Source organism: Canis lupus, chromosome 23 (genome assembly GCF_048164855.1).
Source record: "Canis lupus baileyi chromosome 23, mCanLup2.hap1, whole genome shotgun sequence".
NCBI lineage: Eukaryota > Metazoa > Chordata > Mammalia > Carnivora > Canidae > Canis > Canis lupus.
Window position 1 is genome coordinate 4422080 of NC_132860.1, and position 9743 is coordinate 4431822.

The 9743-nt window shown below is 36.0% G+C and overlaps 1 long non-coding RNA gene and 1 other non-coding gene across 10 annotated transcripts in view; one reads left to right on the forward strand and one right to left on the reverse strand.

Moving 5' to 3' along the window:
* Positions 1-6895, reverse strand: part of LOC140614649 (uncharacterized) — a 67403-nt gene extending 60508 nt beyond the window's left edge. For 5 of the 9 annotated variants that reach the window (XR_012015443.1, XR_012015441.1, XR_012015444.1 and 2 more), the window contains exons 1-3: positions 6746-6895; positions 5977-6011; positions 4906-4968 (exon numbers count right to left, since the gene is read on the reverse strand). This is a non-coding gene — a long non-coding RNA (uncharacterized lncRNA). The other 4 variants (XR_012015446.1, XR_012015445.1, XR_012015439.1 and 1 more) reach the window with 4 other exon arrangements.
* LOC140615662 (U6 spliceosomal RNA) lies at positions 4332-4438 on the forward strand. The gene has a single exon (XR_012016145.1). It is a non-coding gene; the product is annotated as a U6 spliceosomal RNA (small nuclear RNA).
* Positions 6896-9743: the final 2848 nt, after the last annotated feature.

Below are 9743 nucleotides of genomic sequence, written 5' to 3' on the forward strand. Positions count from 1 at the left end.
TTAAATTGAATTTTTGTTACCGAACATGAGAAAAATCCATTTTTTTTTGTTTACTCTGGCAGTTCAGTAGGTTAAACATTACAAAGAGACTCTAGAAATTTTATTGTTCCTCATCCTTTAATCATCCTTAAGTCACTCATTTATCCATCCATTACTTCACTGGGTTTTCCATTTATCACTTCAGTTACTTGCAAGTAGTCAACCCAGCTACTTGCCATCCCGCCCATTAATCCTTCGTCTTCCGCTCATTACATACCTCCAGTGCGTCATCTGTGCATCTGTATCAGGGCGTATCTACACACTTACCAATCCATCCATCGTCCATCCTTCATCCATCCACTCATCCACCTAACTTGGCATCCACCTAGCCACCCCACATTAGTAAAACAGATTGTGAATTTGGCCTAGTAGAGATTTCGGGAAAAAGAAAGAATCTCCATTTATTTATTTATTTATTTATTTATTTATTTATTTATTTTAAGAAAGAATTTCATAATTTTTTTCATAAAACTTATCTCACACAAGAGAGGAGGTGAAGCTTATTATTATTACATTTTTTTAAAGTTGTAAATGATTTTCAGCTAACTTTCTGATGTTCATCTTTTCATCCCTATTTACTTAAATCATGAATATTCATAGCAATGTGGTTACATAGATAAGCAACTACTTGTGAAATCTGAGGAAATTACAGATACCTTGGGTTCGATCCAAAATTTCAGTTTAGAATATCCAGCAATTTAGCCTCAGCAGCAAATATTTTGACAACTCCACATTGATTTAGGTGCATAGCCAGTATTCAGAACCACCGGCTTCTGAGAAATCTTACAGTGCAGTTTTCATCCAATAGTATGTTTCCATAACTCACCTCAGGAGAACATAGGTATAGGTCTGAATCAGGCTTACCATACAACATAAATCTCACGTTGTGCAAAGCTATACAAAAATAAATATGAACCAACATATTTAATCTGTGTTTACAGTTGTTAAAAAAAAAAAACCTGCACATGTTAATGAAATGGCATGTTTTATAACAGACTTACATTTATCAAGAAAAAAAAAAAGATTAGATTTCTTTATAGTTGACTCTCCTTACACTTTTATAGAGAGCTCCTTCTCCATTTTCCAGGAGGAAATAATACCGGAGACATATTTCTGGATAATCTGGTCACAGCTCATTAAAGCAGGAGAGGTGTTTTTGTGAGTGGTGGGTTGAGAGTCTAAAATTCATTGATCCTTTTTTCTCTCTCTTTCTATTCTGCAAAGTTAAGGTAAATCATCTGCAGCCTGGTGATTTCTTTATTCTTCTGTTGAAACTCCCCTGTGTAATAAATATCCCTCCCCAAACTCTGTATAATAAGCAGAGTTGATTTACAGCCTAAAAAGCCTGCTTTCTAGAAGCATTTGTGGAGACTTTCTCTCTGTCTTGCTTTTAGGATTTTATGAATATTAGACTGTAATTTGCTCTGTAGCTGGTCTGGAATCTGTCTTTCAAACCCAATCAATTCTCATACGCAGATATAGATTGAGGACGCCAAGAGAAGAAATGGAGAAACAAATATGATATAAAACTTTTGTGGCCTAATAGTCATTGCTGGTAAGTCTGGGAAGTTAGCTAAGGGGATGGTTCATGGAGAACTTTCAATGCCATGGGAAAGAGGCCTGGCTTCATCCTATAAGGTTCAGGAAGCTATGAGGGATTTGAGAGAGGAGGAAATGAACCCATCTGCATTTTGGACAGACAACTATTCAAGCTACAGTATGGGAGACACTATTCATGCTGCTTAAGTAGTCCATGGAGGAGAGGACTGAGGCAGGGGGAATTGTGTGGTAGGCCCTGCAGTGATTCGGAGGAAACAATAATTAATTAGTTAATTTAAATTCATTTTAATTTTGTGTCATCATAAATACATGTGCAATCACTTTTGGCATGACTCTTACATCTCCTGCTTCGCTAATTCCCAGAATTAGACAAGTAAGATCCTCTGCTTCATCGTTTTGGGGTTTTCCTATTATTAAAAACAGCAGGGAGAAAGATGTGGAAGGGAGGGATGCATTTTGACATGTGAATACGTCGCTAAGTCTCTGAAACTGGCAAATAGGAGTCCGTTCTGAGAAATATGCTTCTCACCAGTGGCAACTGGTGGTTCATTCTGAGATGTTTTCCAGGTTGCAAAGGACTTAGGATTTCACCGCAAAGATTTCAGGGGAAAGTATTTGCCTTTGCTGCTTTCGGCCTCATTGCTCTGAGTCCTTGCTCTGAGTTCATTGCTCATGAACTTTGCATGGATGCAGGAATGAGCATATGAATCTTATTTAAGATGCTCTATCCAGGGGCACCTGGGGGGCTCAGTGGTGGAGTGTCTGCCTTTGGCTCAGGGCATGATCCTGGGGTCCTGGGATCGAGTTCCCCACCTGCTCCTCCCTCTGCCTGTGTCTCTGCCTCTCTCTGTGTCTCTCACTAATAAATAAATACAATCTTTTTTTTAAAAAAGATGCTCTATCCCTATCAATTTTCAGTTAAATTCAGAAAGCTATACCCAAACTGAGTAGTAAAGCTTAAGATCTTTAGCCTGCCATACAAGGGTTCCAATATCTTCTCAACTTCCGCCGGGCTGCCTCTGATCCCTGAGCTCTTTGTCTTTTCCAAGCTCTCTGAGTGGCTCTGTCTCTGTGCATTTGTTCAAGCGATGACCTCTGTCTCGGTGTCCCCTCCCCCATTCCTACACTCCGGTGGCCCCTCTTTCTAAATTCACTTCACAGTTTAATTTCTCTCTGAAATATTTCTTACACTCCTCAACCATTTCAGCCCCCTCACGCTACCCCCCAATCTATGCAGTCTTCCAACGCCACACTTTTCCAGCTTATTCTGAGAATTTTACGAATTTTAATGCACACATGATCAGCAAATCAGCATTTAAGTTTACTTAAGAGAGGCTCAAAAAAGCAATCAGATTATTTTAGAAAAAAAAAAAAAACTCCTATGTATATAATCAAAATTAGAGCTTCCATCTGTTAATCCCAGAAAAAATACATGACAGGCCATCGATACGAAAAATGTAATCCTTCAGATCTTTTTCCAGATGGCAATTGGCAGCAACCAAGTTAATGAATTGCATTTAGTGCTTGTTCTCAATACCCATTTCACTTCTTTAATAAAGAAGCTTATGGAAAACTTTTATTTGGACAAAATATTCCAGGGATGATTTCATTTCAGAAAAGCTATAAAGAGCTTGCTTTTGGTAGCCTGCTACCTACCAGAGACCATAAGCTGAGTCCCCTCTTGAATGAGCTGAAGAAGCTTTTGCTTCTACAAGGTTTAAATAAACAAAACAAATGTTTTACCTCAGGTGAAATGATTGAATTGCTCTCTGCTCACCTACAGGGCAGCTGTGTAGCTAGAGGAACAACTGGCCTGGAATATATTCCACATAACACAAAGATTGAAAAGTACGAGGCTCTGAGTTAAAAAAAAAGTGCAACATATATCTTGAAAGGGAAAAAGTAATAATTTTAGATTCTGATAAAGTAGTCTGAAAGCTCCTTGAGAAATACAACATTTTTGAAAAGTGGGTAGCAGTTCATTAATAGTTTATAGAAATTTGTAGAAAGAGAATATTTCCATGTCAGGAGTACACTCGCAACAACACTTGACTATTACCAGCTTCACTAAAATTCCAAACTTCTAGTTGTTGACACGTAGTGGGAAATGTAGGATATACCCAAACTGTCAAGTGGGGTAAAGGAGAGATTATTCAATGCCAAAGAAGACACGAAGTGAAAAGTTATTGGTATTTATAGTTTCAGACTCTTTTTGCCTTTTAATTGCTGCCTAAGTGGCAGGAGTTCCTGGCATTAACATGACTTTAATAACCTCCTTAAATATCAACCTGTCTCACCCTCCTTTTCCCATCTGCCTTCAACTGTACCATGAACAACCCAGTGCCTTCTCATTTCTGCTGAAAATGCAAACCCTCCTGGGAATGGGAACCAGGTACATGATTCAGTTAAATTCTCCTTCCGAGGGGGATTTGAGAAATTGAACATAGAGGACAAAGAAGTTAGGCATTGAGGATAGAAAATGAAACAAAACTCGAAACCAGGAAGAAGAAGGAGGAAGGGGTGCAAGGAGGATGAGAAGAAAAGTAAAAGCATGAGTGCAAGGATGAGACCTTGTCTCTCTCTATAGATGGGAACCCATATTTTCTGTCCATATCTACAACATCAGTTTTTGCTGAGAAAGGGATATGCATTTCCTAACAAAACTAGAAAGGGGAAAATAGCTTGATTATAGTGCACCAATTTCTAACCACCGAAATTAAAATAATAGTGGGGTGCTCGCTTCAGCAGCACATATACTAAAATTGGAACGATACAGAGAAGATTAGCATGGTCCCTGCGCAAGGATGACACGCAAATTAGTGAAGTGTTCCATATTTTTTAGAAATGACAAATACCCACCATTTGCTCTGATGTGGAGGGACCTGGAGGGTATTATGCTGAGTGAAATAAGTCAATCGGAGAAGGACAAACATTATATGGTCTTTCATTTGGGGAATATAAAAAATAGTGAAAGGGAATAAAGGGGAAAGGAGAAAAAATGAGTGAGAAATATCAGAAAGGGAGACAGAACATGAGAGACTCCTAACTCTGAGAAACGAACTAGGGGTAGTGGAAGGGGAGGTGGGCAGGGGGTGGGGTGACTGGGTGACAGGCACTGAGGGGGGCACTCGATGGGATGAGCACTGGGTGTTATGCTATATGTTGGCAAATTGAACACCAATTAAAAAATATATTTGAAAAAAATTTTAAAAATAAAAAATAAATTTGATTAGGTGAGATAATATCTTCAGTATCTTCCAGTTTTAACATTGATTTTATATATTAAAGATATTTAAGATAACCTACCTTCTGCAAATGTAACTGTCACAGTCTCTCTGAGTTATGCCCATTATCTGTAGTCCATTGAAGCTGAAATGAGAACATTTTTTTCAGTAAAAACAATAAAGCATTTATATGAAAAAAACAAAAATAAAATAAAATAAAATAAAATAAAATAAAATAAAATAAAATAATAAAATAATAGTTGGGACAATCCTTTTAATACTCTGCCTTGGCTGAATGAGCCTCATGTTAGGTGCAATGGGATTTATAAATTTCATTCCCATGAATTATTAATTTGGGCTCATTGATTTGGATTAAGTCTTTATAATCTTAGCCTCCTACACTATTGTCTGACATTCAGAAGACATTACAAACCATCATTAGTTGAATTGATGGGTTAATTTTATTACTAAATTCCTTAAAAGTGAGAGAAGAACCCCCTTTTTCCAGAATGTTAAAGTCCAGACTTCAAATACGTAGACATATAGAGCAAATGGTTCAGTTCTAACAAACATATTGCAGTGCATTTATGTTACAGAGAACTAGTATAAGAAGAATCTAGGCATTAGTAAACAGAAAAGCAGATATAAATATTCTCCAAGGAAAGAAACATACAGATGATTCTTAGAAGTCTAAAAAGTGCAGGGAAGGTTAGATTATTTTTTCTAAATGTCATGTTAGGTGAAATGCTCTCACTGAAGAGACATTTTTATGAATGTGATAATAATTCATTAATTACGCAAAATTTTTCTTTACAAATTTAGTTTTATACAAAAGTTTTACAACCCACATCTTGAAGTTCTTATCTATGAATAAAGCCTATGGTATTAGTATTATTTTTTTGACATTCCGATTTTTTAATCAGTTAGTAATAAATGTATGGACTTCCTCCAAACAGAAGTCCAGAAAAGCATTTTATCAAAAAGCAAAATTGATGACATCCAGACAGAAGTAAATTGAGTTTCTATTTTTCAGATTGGATAAAAACAATTGGTGCCATTTAGCGACTAGCAGATCATTCAGATGGTCCACTGGAATCATCCATTATGTCTAAACAGAATCAGAGAAATATAAATATAGGAGCTTGGTACTCACAGATCTCACATGTTTGGGTAGAGTGCAGTATGAACCTAAGATAAACAATTAACACCATGTAGTTTAATAGATTATATATATATGATATATAGACACAAAATAAATGTACACACATGTAGCTTTAATTACATACATAATGTATATATGCATACACGTTAGGAAAATTATATACATATTAAGAACAATAAAAGATACCTATGATTATTGCCCTCTTTTACATTATCCTATGAGAAATTCAAGTAGCAGATAAACCTATGAGTTTTGATTCCATTTTTTAAGACAACGATACAAAGTATATATGTACATGTGTTTGGCTACATGAAATTTTAGAAATGAGGAAAAGCATATACTCGTTTGTTAAATATCAGACTATTATATTGCATGAATGTCTAGAAAATGAAACTGTATCTGTAATTAAAATTCAAATTCATATGTCTAAAGATTCCAGAAGCATTTATTTAAAGACTGGAAGGCAAAATATGCAAATGGAAACCTCTACTTGATTAGCTTATGTGATTATAGGTAATTTTCTTCATCAATTTATTATTTATGTTACTTTCTGTTATTTACAGAGTTATGTCATTTTAATAGAGTTTAATATGTCAATATAGTTACAAAATAATCTATATGGTTATATATTTCAATACAGACTTCAAACTTAAATTTAAACACTAAAACAGAATTAAAGAAAATGTATTATATCAGTGTAATATTATTGAAGATGCTGCTGGTAATGCATAAAAAGAAGAAAGTAATAAAGAGTTGAGACCTGAATGGGTTCTTCTGTAGTTTTTGCTATTTCTATTTAGGATCTGTTCCCTTGTCTGAACTAAAAGCTGACTGTCAGAGTTTTTCTGGGTTCCTAGTGTCTGAAAGTGCCCTACTTGGAGTTGGTATTCAGGGAATATTTGTCACTAAAGGTGATTCCAAAGTAGAGTGACTCAGAATTCAGAACCTTGGTGTGACAGTGTTTATTACTTCATCATAACAACAACTGCAAATCATAAGGAGTTGTTTTGAAAAAAAAAATCTGAAATTTCCACTAGTTTGGTCCTCACAGAACTCCTTAAGAACACAAAAGAGGAAACATTTTATAAATAAAATGCAATGGTATTAAGGCATGTCATTCCTCTGATGTCGGGCTTTCTTGAAAAACCGCAGCAGATTATTTTAAAAATCCACAGCAATGCACTCCCCCAAGATACTGTATCTCTTAGTGATAATCTTTATGCCCCTATTATGGTGGTTCATATCTCTGCCCTTTCACTAGATTTGCAGCCTCTTATTTTTAAGAACTATGTTTCCTTCATTTTATTATTTTTTTTAAGTTCTTATGGGTTTCCTTAGTGAAAAGGACAAATTAGGTATTCAACAAATGTTGAAAGAATTAAATACACAGTGGAAGAGTTGTATCCTCAGTCCGAGGTCCTTATATCTAAAATGCCAAATATAGCTCTCTTTTGTGGTGCCTCTCTTATTTTAGGGATGAAGCTGGACATCTCTTTCCTGGATACTGGCTGCCAGAAACTCATGGAAGTGGATGATGAATGCAAACTTTGTATCTTTTATGAGAAGCGTATGGCCACAGAAGCTGCTGCTGATGCTCTGGGGGAAGAATTGGAAGGGTTATGTGGTCTGAATCAGTGGTGACAATGATAAACAAGGCTTCCCCGTGAAGTAGTGTGTCTTGATCTATGGGCATGTCCACCTGCTGCTGAATAAGGAGCATTCCTGCTACAGACCAAGGAAGACTAGAGAAAGAAAGTTCAAATCTGTCCAGGGTTGGACTGTGGATGTCAATCTCAGGTTCTCAAGTGGTCACTGTAAAAAAAATGGGAGGAGAAGGATATTCCTTGACTCACCCATATTACTGCACCTCTTTCCTGGGTCCCAAAAGAGTTAGCAGAATCCACAAACTTGTTGACCTCTCTGAAGAGGATGTCCACCAGTATGTTGTGAGAATGCCACTAATCAGAGAAGAAATCTAGAAACAAGGTGCTCAAGATTCAGCATCTTGTTTCACCACGTGTCCTCTAAGACAAAAGTCAGTGTATTGCTCCAAAGAAACAGTTACTAAGAACAAGAAAGAGGCTGCCAAATTTGCTAAACTTTTGGCCAAGACAGTGAAGGAAGTGAGAGAAAAATGCCAGAAACAGATTGCCAAGAGACAGAGACAATCCTCCCTGAAAGCTTCTACCTCTGTCTGAGTCCATTTAAAAATGAGATTTTCTAAAAGTAAAAAAAAAATTAAGTGGTCTTAGATGTATATAACGTATATAAACGATTATAAAGAGATATTATAGAATATTTAAAATTTTATATTTGAGAATAATCACTTTTGCAATGACTTATTTTAGATAAGAAAATTAAAGTTATGTTACTGTCTAAACAAATCATCTCCTCAGTTGATGCCAATGAATAGAGTTCCCAGAATCTCATTGTATTTAATTTATGTATGAAGTTCCCCATGACCCAGTTTTGATGTGCTCTCAGGGCTCAACATCTACTCATCACAGAATCCTTATTCATAAATCAGGGTTACAAGATTGATTGGATGAACTGCTTGCTACTCGCCGCCAAGCACCTGCCTAGTTTACAAACAATGATTCCATTCAGTCATGTTAACAACAAAGTCATGAGCCTGTGCCTGTGTATATTTTCTATAAATATCTTATGAAAAAAAAACAATTTCTTTCCAATCACTGTATAACGGTCACATGAAATCACATTGTTCAAAATAAAATCATTTATTTGTTTGGCTCTTTGACAGTTCACATCAATCGCCTTTTAATTGTGTATTTCACCTATTCTGTTATTTTTAAGTTGCAGACATATGTTTTGATGAGTGCATGTTCTTGTTACCACAGCTATATCCTCATATGATTTTAGGATGCCCTACTTCTCTAGCACATTCGTATGATCATAATGACGTGTAGTTGTCCCATCTTAAAATTCATAATTGGCAGTGTTTTATATTAACATGGTTTTTAGAGGAGATCTTGTATACTCTGTGGTGCAATAAAGGAAAGTGTTCCTTTAACTAAAATGCAATATTTCAAAGTGAAACAGGAGCTTGAATCTAGTGCCTGAGACCATTCAGCCATCCAAAATATATAAAGAACTTATGCAACTCAACATCAAAAATAAACAATTTAAAAATGGTCAGAGAAGCTGAATGGATATTTTTCCAAAGAAGATATATAGATGCCCAATGGTTACACATAAATATGCTCAACATCTCTAACCATCAGAGAAGTGCAAATTAAAACTACAGTGGGTCTCACCTTACACCTGTCAGAATGGCTAGAAACAAGTGTTGCCAAGGATGTGAGAGAAAGAAACCCTCATGCACTATTGGTGGAAATGTAAATTGGTACAGTCACTGTGGAAAACAGTGTGAAGGATCCTCAAAAAGTTAATACCATAAATACCAGGTAATCCAGTAATTCCACTACTGGGTATTTGCCCAAAGAACATGAGAACACTAATTCAAAAAATATATATGTGGATCCCATGGTCATTGCAGCATTTACAACAGTCAAGATTGAAGCAACCCAAGTATCCACTGATAGACGAATGGATAAGGAACATGGGCACGCACACCCACACACAGAGAAATATTACACAGCCATTTGTGATGACACAGACAGACCTAGAAGGCAGTATGCTGCATGAAATAAGGCAGGCTGAGAAAGAAAAATTTTATATGATTTCATTCGTATGTGGAATCTAAAAACAAAACAATGAACAAACAAACAAACAAAAAG